The 14,381-nt window shown below is 41.0% G+C and overlaps 1 long non-coding RNA gene across 1 annotated transcript in view; it reads right to left on the bottom strand.

The window, feature by feature from the left end:
- Nucleotides 1-1,550: 1,550 nt before the first annotated feature.
- The window catches only part of LOC306637859, a 31,197-nt gene continuing 18,366 nt past the window's right edge, over nt 1,551-14,381 (bottom strand). Inside the window, exons 3-6 of the long non-coding RNA XR_013757297.1 lie at nt 8,273-8,433; nt 5,164-5,247; nt 4,140-4,338; nt 1,551-1,763 (exon numbers count right to left, since the gene is read on the bottom strand). This is a non-coding gene — a long non-coding RNA (uncharacterized lncRNA). The remainder of the gene's footprint in view (nt 1,764-4,139; nt 4,339-5,163; nt 5,248-8,272; nt 8,434-14,381) is intronic.

Raw genomic sequence — 14,381 nt, 5'->3', positions numbered from 1 at the left:
CTCTCCCCCAGTTGTTTTTGGTTGTCACAGATTGGTACTGCCTGAAGTATTTCAACTACATTTCAATTATACTCTAAATGGAAAATAAAGGCAAGAAAGAGCCCTGGGTTCTTTCCTGGAGGCAGGTACCCTGGTGTTTAGTTATCCCTCAGCTAACATAGAGGATGTCCTGAATGAACTTTTTCCTTTGGGAGCTAAAAGGAGGCAATTGGGCTCAATAAGTTCTAGGAAAAAATACATTGAAAAACAGCAGAGTACAAACTTAACACTTATCAATCCATTCACATAACAAATATTAAGTGTCTACTGTATATATCAGGCAGCATGCTAAACTCTGCAGATAGATTGTGGAGAGAGCAGACATGAGCTTTTCCCATGGAGAAATTTTAGTCAAGCAGGCAAGACAGTTGTTAGTGAAACAATAAAGATAAAAGTAAAATAACTGTGATAGCTCTATGAAGATGAGATGAATGATTCTTTGGGGAGATAAATAAAAATGTTCAGGGACTCTAAGAAGTATGTGTACTTTGTGGCTCTGTATAATGAGAACATAGAAGGTGACGTGAGAAGCTGAGTGCATGAATATGCTTTTGTGTGTACAGTGTAAGATGAAACTGGGGATGGGGTTAGGCAGGGCCTGGTCACAAGAAGGAAAATGATACCATATAAGCTAAGAGATAGAGACCAAGCAAGAGGATTTTTAAGAATTAAGTAGTCTACTGAGAGATAGATTGATGGAAAAAACCATATTTTGTTTATCTTTGTTTATCTCTTTCCCTTCCCCAAGGCAACTAGCATGGACAGCATCTGAGTGGGTGCTCTATGTGTCTTTGTGGACTAAATATATTTTTCTCAACTATACAAGAAAGGGAGTCTTAGATGTGTTTCATTGATTGGGCAAGGTCAGTTAGCCTGTTGATGGGTAGAAACAAGATTGAAATCCAACATTAAAATAAACAGCATTCTGAAACAATATTGTTTTATAACTGATTCCTAAGTCACAATTTTTGTGATGGTAGAGGCACCAAGAAGAAAGTATCACTATACACACAGAGCTCCAAGAGGTATGCACATCCACACCTGTTCACGAGCCCACCCATACCCTTCCTTCCTCCATCATTTCAATTTCCAATCAATCCAGGCTGCAACCATTACTTTGGTCAGAGACAGAGGAGGACATGAACTTTGCCTGGGATAGTCAGTCTGTCAGCGTTTCTCTCTCTCTCTCTCTCTCTCTCTCTCTCTCTCTCTCTCTCTCTCTCTCTCTCTCTCTCTCTCTCTCTCTCTCTCTCCTGTGTGCATTTTTTCTCTTCCTAGAGGGATACTAGAGTGAAATGCTATCTGGGAAGCTGACAGCTGGGTAGTCATCAGATTTACAGTAACAGTAGGTAAGAGGCTAAGTGGAAACCGTGTAGATGTAAAACATCTACCTCCTTGAAATATTGCCTTCCCCTGAGAAATGGACACAGGAAATGATCTATTGCTCCTTGGTTCTCTTTATTTAGGGAGTTTCTACATTACTTTTCAAGAGCACAAACTCTACACAGTTCATTACAGTCATTTTGCTGGGCATGGCTGGGCTGATAGCAGTTGGTCTGGTAAGGGACCTGTGAGTACTTCTACAAATGAGAGCAAGAAGAGTCTGGAATCTTACTCTGAGAAGTTTGAGTTCAGCTAGGTCTCAGGTCATCTCCTTTGCCTTTGGCCTGAGCATCTGAATATGGTAATGGATCCCACATCCATGGCATTCATACATTTCATACCTGGAAAATACAACACAGCCTGATGCCTACTCCATGTCCTTGGAACAGTTCAGTCTTCTTGTACTTTTTAAGATCAGAAAGGAAGCACTCTTGACAGCCTAAAATTGGGCCCCACAGTTCATTCGTATTTTAGTTGTATTCTCCAGTCTCCTGGCAGCACAATTTAACAATTTCACAATTTATTACCTGTGCAGCAGATTGTTTTATTCTCTCTCTCCGTCTCTGTGTGTGTGTCACCTTATGTAACTCACAGTTTTGGTGGTTCCAAGTGCATTGGTTTGGCCTGTAGTAAGTGCCTAATGGTAGATGGCATCATATCCAGGTAGGAGTGTATGTAGGGTTGAACTACACTTCAAACCAGGAAGTGGAGAGAGAAAGAATCAGATTTGCTCCTTTTATAATCACAAAAGAACTACCTTAATCCTTCAAGGGCATGCTATCAATGGCTCAAGGAATTCTCACTGAGCCTCACCTCTTAAAAGTGCTACCATGTCCCAGCACCACCACCCCAGGGACCAGGCTCCCAACACATGGACTCTGGAGAGACTCCATACATATCCAAATTATAGCACTTCCTACATTGGTTGACTCAGGTTCCTCCACTGCAAATTTCAGGCCTTCCACTCACATGCACCAGAGCAATTCCACATCTATCTGTTATACAGAGAGTTGGCTTTACATAAAAACTTCACAAAAAAAGTAACAATACTAATTTCCTTAAACCATTTGGGTTAAATTCTTTTCCCTGAAACCTGAGACTATGTGTGATACTCTTGTTTCTTACATGTGGATTCTATGATTCCTTTGTGACAAATTCATGTAACCAACTATAAAATTGCACATTGTACATTTTTAATTAGCAGAATTATAAAGCAATGCCTAAGTACCCGTGAGATTTTTTTTCTCAATGATTTTCACATCATATGCTTAGAGTGACTTTAGTCTGACTGAATCTTGCCAAGAATTCATAGGAAAACCTCTGCTTTCCTTGCAAATATTAAGATACATCAACCTCAAAGGGTTGGCTTAGCTTTATATTTTAATGCCTGGTATCAAATCCATTTAATTATGTGGTGCTTACCCATTAAAGACGGTTGGCAGATTCTACTAGCCAGTATGGCAAAGGCATAGTCCATCCCAGAATATGCAGAATTTGGGATAAGTAGTGACCTCCTACTGGTGCCCACACTGAGACAACCAAGAAAATCAAACTCTGGCAAAAATGTTACCCCACTGTGAGGAGTTTCAGGACAATTTAAGATTTTATTTTGCATGAGAAGATCTGGGGGGCCGTGAGACTCACTCCTTTTCATTTAATCTAAACTTGACCTACGATTTTCTCTAACAATCCCCTAGAACACACAGCTTAGGGGCAGAGTAAAATGCTATTTGTGTTTATGTAATAATGTAATACATAGTATCTCTGAGGGAAGAAGGTCAGTTTCTTAAAAGTTAGTACATCTTGGCTCATTTCCCTTTAGTCAGAGACAGCTCTTTGCAAATAAAGTAATAGTTGTTGGGTTTTCCTTCTTTCTACCAAAGGAAAGGGAGCACATACAGAAGAGTGAAATTTCACCTTGGGAAAAGACCTAAGAGATTTAATTGATTTGCTTTTGTAGACATGTGGAATTTCCCCTACAGTAACAAGGAACTCACCTTCTGTTAGCTCTACAGTTACAGTTCTCTCTTTCTTTCTCTCTGTTTCTCTCTCTCACTCTCTCTCTCTTCTCTCTCTCCAAACATATGTGTGTGTGTTTTCTTTTTTTTTTTTTCCTGAGCTATAGTAGACTTGTCATATCTACCCACTGAATCTAGTTACATCCTCTGATACCACACAGAAGAGGTAAGTTCAACAAATCTTCCTCCTTCTCTTCATGACAACTCTTTCTCCATTAGACACTACAAACTGTCCTTCTTAGATAAAGGAACTAATCTTTCATTTACCTCCTATAGTATGCTAAACAGTTTAAATCATTACCTCCAATAATTCACTATTATTCCTTGGAGTGAGATTACTCAATGTTCCTTAGCCCACTAAGGATCAGAGAAGGGAAGTCTGCATGTTATCCACCTTGGAGGTGCTGTGTCAGGAATTTAGGACCAGCCCTGGAAATCCTGATTACTTTTCCCCTCATTTTCTGTTGCTTTCCAGCAGAAAGGAGCCTGGATAAAACTCTTTAGGTAATACCTACTAGGTGCTGTGAACTTTATCCAAGACTGAAACTGAGTCAGGATCTTCATGGGTCCAGTCGGCCCTTTGACTTTAGTCTTCTAAGTTGTCCTCTAACTAACTGCTATATCCAAATACAATAACAAGCCCATTCCCATCATGCTGTTGGAGATCTTGTATTTTGAAGGACTTTAGGGAAAGATGACCTTTTTTGCTTTCCAGTTGTCATTTCACTCTTTAAAGATCTGTTCCAGTTTCTCTTCAAGTCACCCTGGTCTTCCGTGTCCCCGATTCTGGTGAAGAATGTCATCTTTGCACATTTCTTCATCAGGGTCACAGAATCAACACCTTATCCTGATCTGCTCACTTCCTCTTCTCTACTGACATAGGCTGTTGTACAATACTCTAAGATTTGGATAATGAAGGGACATAGAATAGGAAATGAATTAAACGACATATATCAGACTTCACTGACATTGTAGCTCATGAGCATCCCCCATCCAAGGAAGTACCTTGCTGGAGACTCCCTCCCCCAAATTCTTCCCTCTCTAAAAATAGTTCCTTCTCCAATCCTATCACCGAAGCACTTATCCTTTCAACCTTCCCAGGACACTAGAAATCTCTTCAAGTGCAAATAGAAATCTCAGTGTGAGGAAGAGACCAGTGCATGTTATTATATAAAGTAATTTATCTTTTCATTGGCTTAATTCACACTTCCAGAATGATCCTTGGCCCTGTCCTTGCATAGTAGCCAAAATGCTGATTAAAGCATTTTCCTAATAAAAGGGCAGCAGTTTTATCAAGGAAGTTCTACCTATGTACCCTGGAAGAGAAAATATTTGCAGCCAGCATGAGGGAGAAAGAGAAGTAGAAGGGGGAGGGGAGGAGGAGAAAAAGAAAGAAGGAAGAAAACTGGGGAGGGAGGAAAGGAGGGGGAAAGGAGGGAAGAAGGAGAAAAAGGGCAAGAGAAAGAGGAAGGAAGGAAGGAGGGAGGGAGGAAAAAAGGAAGCAAGCATACTTATTCTTATTCAGGAGTTTCCAGTACTGTTCATCTTCAGAAGAGCAAACCCTACTATTGCAATCAAAAGCCCTTTCTGAAACAGTTTGAGTAGAATTAATTTGACTTTTAAAATACAGACGACTTGAGTCCAGTAAAAAAGAAAAAAAAAATCACACTCTCTTTGTCACATTTCCCATCTTAAAATAAACAAAGAAAACTAGAGAAGATACCTGGAAATAAAGCAGTTGTCTTTGCTGCCAACCTTGCTGATAGAGATCCTACAATGGGAGGCTGCCTTTGAAATCTAAAGGTCTCTGTAGGAGAAAAGTATAATATGTGTGTTTAATCAAAGTTTTTCATGGCATGGGAGCCTTCAGAAATGAAGACCCAAACACCCCAGGAGAAACTGTCTACTTCTATGATTATGAAGAATGGCTACCGCGCCCGTGGAAAAGCAACTGAACAAAAGGACGTGACCTAATGGTAACAGACGGAGGCAGAAACAGAAAGAAAAGCCTGCCTGTCCAATTCTTGGTTTATGTGGCATTCCTTCTTCCTGGGTGTGGGGCAGGATACTAGTCACATGAGGGTCTTCAAAGGAGAAGGGAGACCAGAGAGTATTTCTAGGCTTCATGGCTCGCTATAGAGAAGAGGGGTTCTAAATTCTATGATCCACTAGGAGATAAAATTACAGTTTTCATGAATCACTTTGGTGGAAGAAAGAAGGATAAGAAACAGAAGAACAGGAGAAGATCTGAAAGACCTTGCTCCTGAGACCCTTCCAGCCTCCTTCAGTTCAAAATACACAGTATACCAAGGCACCATACTTGGGGGCATCAGGTTCTGAGCCCCAACATCTAAAACTAGGCAGAAAACTAAGATGCAGAGTAGCATTTCAAGACCTGCCCAGAGTTCCAATTCCAAGCTGTGTTGCTTCTTTCCCAGGCCACAATCATTTTATGGCAATATATTCAAGAGACAGTTAAAAAAATATCTCTTCCCCATTTACTGCTTTAGAAACAGAATCTACTGCCTAATTGAGACTCCTTTCTGCCTAATTACTCCATTCCCAATTTTTTTTAAGCAGCAGAGTTGCTGTGGAATTATGTACTGTATAATTTCATCATTTAGCAATATGTAAATCACGAGAAGAAAAGAAGAGGGAGAGGGAGGCAGGAGAGGGGGTGACCATCCCTTTGAATTCCTATGCGGAGAGAAGGGTGTTGAGGCGTGGAGAGATGAGGAAAGAGCTGGAAACCACATGGCAGAACTGGGTTTGAGTTCCAATTTCTCCACTTAAGAAATTCCTGCCTCTTGGAAAATTATATCATAGTCCTGAGCTTCCATCTTCCCTCTGTCCAAAATTTCACATGTCCAGCATCTGGCACAGCTCCTAGCTTCAAGGTGGGTCTTGATCATTAATTGGTAGATGAACAAACAAACATTCAGAAGGGAATGAACACACAATTCCCTTCTTAATTGTTTGCAGGGTGAAGTGATAAGGTGACATAAAAATATTAAAGAAACCATAAAGTGCTGATTATGTGCAGAGTATCTTAATTCCTACTAGAGAAAGTACAGTTTAATGTCAAATTTTCAGAAAACACCTTTTCATTGCTTTGTTTGCTGATAAAGCTGTCTGCTTGTACAGAAGCAGAGATAAAACAATAGGGTTCCAAAGGACTAGTGTCTGTCACACATGAAATCACTTTTAATTTCCCTGGCTATCCTGCCTATTATGTAGATGAAAGTACAGTGGACAAGAGTTAATGTCTGCCATTATTTTCAATGAGTCCAGGGAAAACATCCTGCACCTGGTATCTTCTAGGAGCTGTTTGAATCTGGGGCTGTTGAGATGATTCCCCACAAGGGTGCACCTCTCAGGTTTCCCTGTAGGTGTTCTTCAGACTCTACCTGATGGTACAGGTGACAAAGGTCTGGCCTACCTGCAGCTCACTCGATCATGGCTAGGAGCATACACCTCTAGGTGTCACACTGACGCCTTAAGGAGTGACAGTTGGTTCCCAGGCTCCTGAGAGCATCTTTGTCATGGAGTTTACTCTAAAGGACATAGAATCACACTCTACCTACTGTGCAAGCACAGGGGCTCTTCTTTCTATTGCCTCTCAATTCAGGCTTTAACTCTGGATGGTCGGAAATGCAATCGTGCCTCAATCCTTCCAAAGAAGGCTGACTTCTGATCGCCCGTGTCTTCAAGAGATGCTGAATATGACTGAATGACCTAGAGTCGGGAGAACTGGGATGTTACTTCCTCTTCTGGACCTCTGTTTTCTCTCTTGGGGTTAAAAAAAAAAGTAGGTGATATCTGGTTTCTGTTCCATCTTATACTATAGCACTCCCTCCTTCTGAGATCAGAGTCCCTTGACCTCTTGGTTAATATTTTGATGTAGTTGGACTAATTTTGCATCGGAAGAGAAAAAATTTAAATGACCCAATGAACCCATCTGCTTATGTCAGTATGGAAGACTTAGATTGGAAAACTGGCTTCACAAACACTGTTTCTCATACAATACAGAGATTTGCCTTTTTCATGGATAGGGTGCAGTGTATGAATTATAGTGGGAAAGCACAGGACTTGGGATCCCTAGACCTGGAACTGGACACTGCTTCTGTCAAGTCCACTCATGTGATTCTGGGCAAATCCCTTCAACACTCTGAGCTTACACATTTCCTCCCCTATGAAATAAAAATACTACTACTTTCCCCCATAGGTAGTTGTAGGATTAAGCTGGAAAATAAACTGACAAAAACAAGGGATATGATTGATACTACTTTAAAAAGCATGAGAACTGATTAGGTCAACCACTATAGAGTACTAAAGAGCACTCCATTATAGTAATGATGGGGCCTTAAATTTATATTTCATTTCAGACTTTCCAAGGGCATCAGAGATATACAGAATGATATGTACAGTTAGGAGAGACAGAACTTTTTAAAATACCATCTCTTCTTATTCTCCAATCTCAACAATATTGAGTACCTATCATATAGCAAACACAAATTGTGGACCTTCTGATAGGAACCAGGCAAGACAGGCAGTTAGAGTTCTTGCCCCTAATCTGTCTGTACTCTGGAAGGGAATTCAGCAAGTAAGCTTGTAAACAAACATGGAAATGATTTCATGTACTCAATTAATGTCATGACAAATCAAATATGGAATGATGGGTGGTCACTGAAGGCCTCTATGAGCAGGTGACATTTGGACTGAAACTTGAAGGATAATAATGAGGCAGTTAGGGGAAATTTTGGTAACAGAGCTAATCAGAAATCAATCCAGGTCCTGCATCCAGGTCTGGGGACTTCCTCCACTGTACCCACCGGCCCATGTTGGTTTTCTCCTTAATCAGAATTCACATCTGTTCAGTTAACCAAGATTTTCCTGCTGTGGCCCAGATCCTCTTCTCTCCAGGGTCCAAGGTGACATCACTTCTCCTACCTCTGGGTCAAAGTTGAGCTGTCCTTAAGCTCCCATGGCATATCTGTTCACCATAAGCATAACCCAAGCCTCATTATTCTAAGTCTCTGTGCTCTAAGTCACAAGTCATATGACTGAGTCCAAAAAAGATTTGAATTTTGGTTATTCAGAAGGTATCTATGAGACACACTTTGGGAGTTTTCCAAGAGCTAATCCCGCTTTTTAAAAAATCACACTAATTCTATTTAAGGGTAGGAGAGAAAGAAGAGGATACCATAAGTGCACCCTGAGCATTTGTACCCATTCATTCTGGACCTGTGGAACATTGACAGTGTTAAAAGGCATTATGTAAGGTGCTTCCAGGCTCACAGAAATAAATCACGCAGTCAGGGCTCTCAAGAAGTCTGAGTTTGGTGAGGAAAGAACGTTAAATATACAGATGATTATAATGCAAAGTAGTAAATACTCCATGCAGAGAATCATAAGAAAAATATAAACAATAGTAGGGAGAGAGTTATTCATTGGAGGTGAATTATGGAATGCTTTCCAGAGGTGGCAACATTTGAGCTGAGCCATGATAGAAAGAGAAAAGAACAATCTAAGTGGAAGGAGAGACAATAAATCATGGAGGCAGGAAAGTTCAGGGAGAGTTTGGCTGAACATACACATAGAAAAGGGGGCAAGGCCAGCTCCTATTGAGCTTTGTTTTCTTGCTAACTCTTGCTGAATCACAGGCCTGAGCCCCACACAGGCTGTCTCTGATCTCAGGGATTCTGCTCTTGTTTCTTTGAATGTAGCACGGTACTAGCTCCCTCATTTTACATGTCGAAATGTCAGGTCTGAGGGGTGGGAGAGAGTTGTGGGTCCTCTCATAACATGTCTTTTCAGTCCCAAGAACTGGAATTTCTACTATGGGATAACAGTTCTTAGCAACTCGTTTGAAGAAACTTATGTGAGTTCTGACCCTCATACCAAACAAAACAAAACAAAACCCAGGTGGCGATCAGGTAAAAGGGGTTCTGATTTCTCCGTTAAGCTTCATCTGTAAGTTGGTCCTCCAAAGCCCTAAAATTCGATCTATGTGTTGGCATGTCCACCTGGATGCCCCAGAGATAGCTAGGACCCAACCAGTATCCTAAAGTAAACTCATTCACTCTCTTCCCAAACCTGTCCTTTTCCCATACATATTTTTGCTAATTGTTCATCTAATTAGCAATTGATGTCAGAGCATCAATTCAAGTTATTACATTTATTTCTCTAGCTTCTCACTTCTTTTTCAGGTTTCTCACCTATATAAAATTACTTAACAAAGTCTGCCAAATTTACATCTTCAGTTTCTAAATCTTTCTTTCTTCCAGCCTTTTTGCCAGTGGTTTGGATCCTTATCTACTGCTCTGACTTCTATAACAACTTCAAACTGGCTATCTTGCCCTAATCTTCTCTCTTGTATATCAGGTACACTGTTGCTGAAATGGTTTTTCAGAAGGGGATTAGCCCTCAATATGTTTGGGTTCTCTCTCTGCATAGGAAACAGTTTCACACAACACTCCTGATCTTCCCCAGTGTGGACAATATCATTAGCCTCTTCTCCTGATGCCTCCTTTCCACACACCCACAAATATCTTATATTACCCTCACACCATATTATCTCTTCCTGTTCCCTCTGCCTTTTCATCAGTCAAAATATCACCTATTATTCAAGATCAGTTCAAATGCTGCCTTCTTGTGACACCTTTCTTGGTTCCCATGCCTCGTTCTTGAATTCACTCTGACATTTTTGGTGTTCCCAAAGCTCCTAATTTGTCCCTTGTGTGGTAATCAGAATAATAATAACACCCAGTGTTGCCCATATCCTAATACCCTGAACCTGCAAATATGTTACCTTACATAGCAAAAGGTTGGTTCTACAGATGCAATTAGGTTAAGGACCTTGAAATGAGAAAATAATCTTGCATTACCCAGATGGGCCCAGGCAATCGCGAATGTCCTTAACAGAGGGAGGTAGGTCAGAGAGGAGAGAAGATGCTACACTGCTGGTTTTGAAGACAGAGGAAGGAGAAGGAGGTCAAGGTCTAGCTTGAGGAGTTGAGAAAGACAAGGAAAGAGATTCTGAGAACCTTTGGAAGGGACATATCCCTGCAGACCCTGCTGTTGACTCCTCTCCTCCAGAATAGTGTGGTGATCATTTTGTGTTGTTTTAAGTCATTAACTTTGTGGTAATTTGTTAAAGCTGCAATAGCAAATGAATACATGCTAACAGCATTGATTTATTTATTTGCCTGATATGAGGAACTGAGGATTGAGCTTAGTGGTGGAGGGCTTACCTAGCAAATGTGATTCACAGCACCACACACACAAAAGAATTTAAATAAAATGGTTCTTAGAGTCTGTTTTTATTTGCCTGATACTATAGTATCCTGAATATTATTAAGTCCTTGACAACAAGGACCAATCAAATTAATTATGTTACCCCCTTGATACCTAACATAGGGCTCTACACATGTAGATGCCTAAAGTGCCTTTGAATTTAAAACGAATGCTTTCTTTTGAATATCTGAATTAAATCGCATGGTCTTTTGAGTGAGGTTGCCAGAACTAGAAGGAATCTGTTGTGAATGTGAGTCCAGGTGGGCTGGAACAGGTGTGTGGGCATCATTCTGGGGGGCTGGTGTCCATCAGGTTAGTAATGCTGCCAGCTTAATTCAAACTTGGGCAGTGGTGGTGGGGATTTATTAAGCAGGTCCTTGCAGGGGTGTTTGGGGGGCTTATGCTATTATTTAACCTCTTGTCATCTACACTTCATATTTTTTAGGTTCTTACTAAACTTTCCAAGAGAGTAAACATGAGCATCCTGGTAAGGAAAGATACATGGAGGCCAAGTTCTTAGCATGGGGAAGCAGATTACTTCAGTTAGGAGTGATACTCAATGTATTTCCAATCAATTACCTCCCAATGCACTCACCTATTCACTTACTCATACATTAATTCAACAAATATGGGACAACTACTATGTGGCTGGGATCAAGGATACACAGTACTGGACATCAAGGAGCTCACATCAGAGGAAGAGCAGGGGACAGACATGGCAGAGATGCAGGTATGGCCTGAAGAGCTATGTAAGAGGTGTGTTGTGCAAGACCACTTATTACTTCTTTATCAGTTCTGTAGCTTCTATCATGTAGCCATGACCAGGGCAATCATGAGTTTTCTACCTCCTATTCAAGGCCCAGGAACTTCCCTTCTTCAGAGTGTCCTTCTTAAGTTACACTGCACATTCACAGCTGGATCTCTTGGGTTTTGACTCCAATCAAGTAGGGTGGCCTTTCAATTTTATAGTTCAGAAGGATGACCTATCATTCATGTTTTCCAAAGAAAACTCAGTATCCTTCCTCATTGGGACTTAGCGGGTTTAAATTATTAAACTTTCCTCCTCCACTCTCCCATCTCCAATTCCTAGCTGCTCAACCACTAATTTACCATGTAATTTAGACAATCCACTTGTAGTCTCTGGGTGTCAGTTTCTTCTTCTATAAATTGGGTATAACTGTCATTCCTGCCCTGCCTACCTCCTTTAAGTTTTCTGAAAAGCAAATGTGATAATAATCAGTAAAGGATGTTGCAGACCAAAAGCTGTTTTTATGTGTTAGCCTTCTTTAAAGTAATAATGGTGATTTTAAAATAATATTGATGCTAATAATCATTGCTGCTATTCTTATTATTTTTATCACTATTATTATCATAGGAAAGTTGTTCATTGTTTCCAAGAATCAGGCAGCTGTCCTTGTCAAGTGACTTGATCCACATAATCAAAAACAGGCAACATTAGAATGCCCTTGAAGCCTTCCTCCATGAAAAACCATGCTTATCACAGCTGCATTACCCATGGAACATCTTTCCCTCTTAGGACCCCTATTATGAAAGTGCTCATTGGAAGGAACAGCTAGTCCTGAGTCTCCCCTAGGCATGGGCCTCTCTCTCATCTAGATAGAGGCTCTGGCTCGGGCCTTCAGATGACCAGGTTCTTCTAGGAACTGCTGTCTGGTTGCCTGGTATCCAATCTGCAAAACCTTGTTGACTTTATTGCCTGTGTCCTTTTAGCACGGCTGGTCCAGACACATTTACCTTTTAAGAATCTGCGTTAAGTAGAGGAACAAAAGTTGGGGCTGTCTGGGGTTGTCTGACTGTCAGAAGGCTGGTTCTCCTCTTTAGCTGCTAGTTCTTTGTGGTGCTTTTGCTCTTAGTTAATTAGAGTCCCAGAATGGTCTCTTTAATGACTTCCATCTCCCTTGATGCACTATGATCAAGAAAGTGTCCATGTTATTTGTAAATGTTGCAGCTTAGCAACAAGGTTTCTTTGTTATTCATCACTGGAATTCAGTCCACAAAAGTGAGCTGACCCTGCATTGAGACTTCCAGGATAAACAATTACGATAGGATCCAGTGGTCTTTGATCCAAAATGGGCATCCAAACATTGAGACAGCGCCTCTGGGTCCTGACACTCATTGACTGTGTGGCAATCTATTTCTCTTTTCTCTAATTCTTCTGTAAAATAGGTACACAAGACCATCTTCAAACTGAACATGGGATTTTATATGTGGTGTACTAATAATTAGAACATGTCATACCAAGATCAGGTAATTTTAAGAGTCTACTGAAAGATTTTAAGCTTTCAAACGAGAGATATATATCCATTGCTAATTTGTTATGGATCTATGAGCTAGCCCCTACTCAACAGTGTCCCTACCAATCAGAGACAGGGAGCATGTAGCAGCAGGAATTGTTGTGAGGAACAAGATAAAATGTGCATGTGGAATTTAGAGAGTTTTGTTCTAGTCATACTTTGGCACTTAATCATTATGCCATGAATGTCCAAGTGCTGCCTTTTCCAAGACTCAGTTTCATTATCTGACAAAGGCAAAACAAAATAAAACAAATAAGCAAATACCAACGAGGAAAGCACTGGACTGGATGATTTCCAAAGTCCCTTCTGCTACATAATAGGGCAGGAGAAATGGTTAAAATGGACAGGCAGGAAACTTGGACAGGTTTGAGGACAGGTTTCTCTGTGTAGCAGGGTTGAGCAACTACAGACACAAGCCAGGCCTCATCAAGGTCAAGCCAACTCCTGTGTAAGCAGAGCAGAAAAAAAGAACGGATAGTGAGACCTCTACTGCCTGGTACCCAGAACCTCACTAAAAACAGCACTGTAAACTGATTGAACCAAAGAGCACATGAAGAGTTGTGGACAAAAGTGCCTTACCCAGGACTGGGTGAGGGGCTAGCTCCCTTAACCCTATAGATCTATATAAACCCCTAGACAATAACCACTATGGGGTGTTCCTCTCTTGAGAACCCTCCCCTTTGGGAGCTGTTTTCTTTCTTTCTATTACTCTAATAAATGATGTTGCCTTGCTCTCATCCTTGTGTCTGTGATTCCATTCTTTGAATTTGAAAGACAAAGAACTCAACCCCATGCTTCGTGCTATAATAATACAATAAATTAAATTAAAATTTTCCAAAAAATTGACAGGCTCAATGAAAAATGTTATCCTAAAGTGAAGTCGTAGCCACTTCGTAGTTAGCAGACAGTTTGAGAAAATCTGTGTAGGAAACTTTATTGGTGTCCTCCCAGCTTTACATCTAATCCATCTGCCAAGGGCAGAGGACTAGGTCAGGAGGCCTGGCTATGATCTTTGAGTTTAACCCTGGGCTAGACTTGGCCTTATTTTCATCCTCATCAAACCAGAGGGTGTGGACTCAGTGTTCTCTGAGGCAGTTTTCTGTTTAAAAGCCTATGAATCTAACTTCTTTGAGTCTAACTTCTAACAAGTCCTGGGCACAAGGAATCAGGCCGGGCTCGTGTGTGCTGAAAAGCGCCTGCTTGGAGCAGATGGAGTGTGTCTATCATGGCGGCAGCGTAACCAGTCTGGTCACTTCAGATGTCTCTCCAATTAACACTCATGGCGGCGGCCAACTGCTCAGGCAGCAGAACGTGCTGGTGGAGAAGATGG

Source organism: Sciurus vulgaris (assembly GCF_902686455.1).
Source record: "Sciurus vulgaris genome assembly, chromosome: 10".
Classification (NCBI taxonomy): Eukaryota; Metazoa; Chordata; class Mammalia; order Rodentia; family Sciuridae; genus Sciurus; species Sciurus vulgaris.
This window is presented reverse-complemented; position numbering and strand designations above follow the sequence as displayed.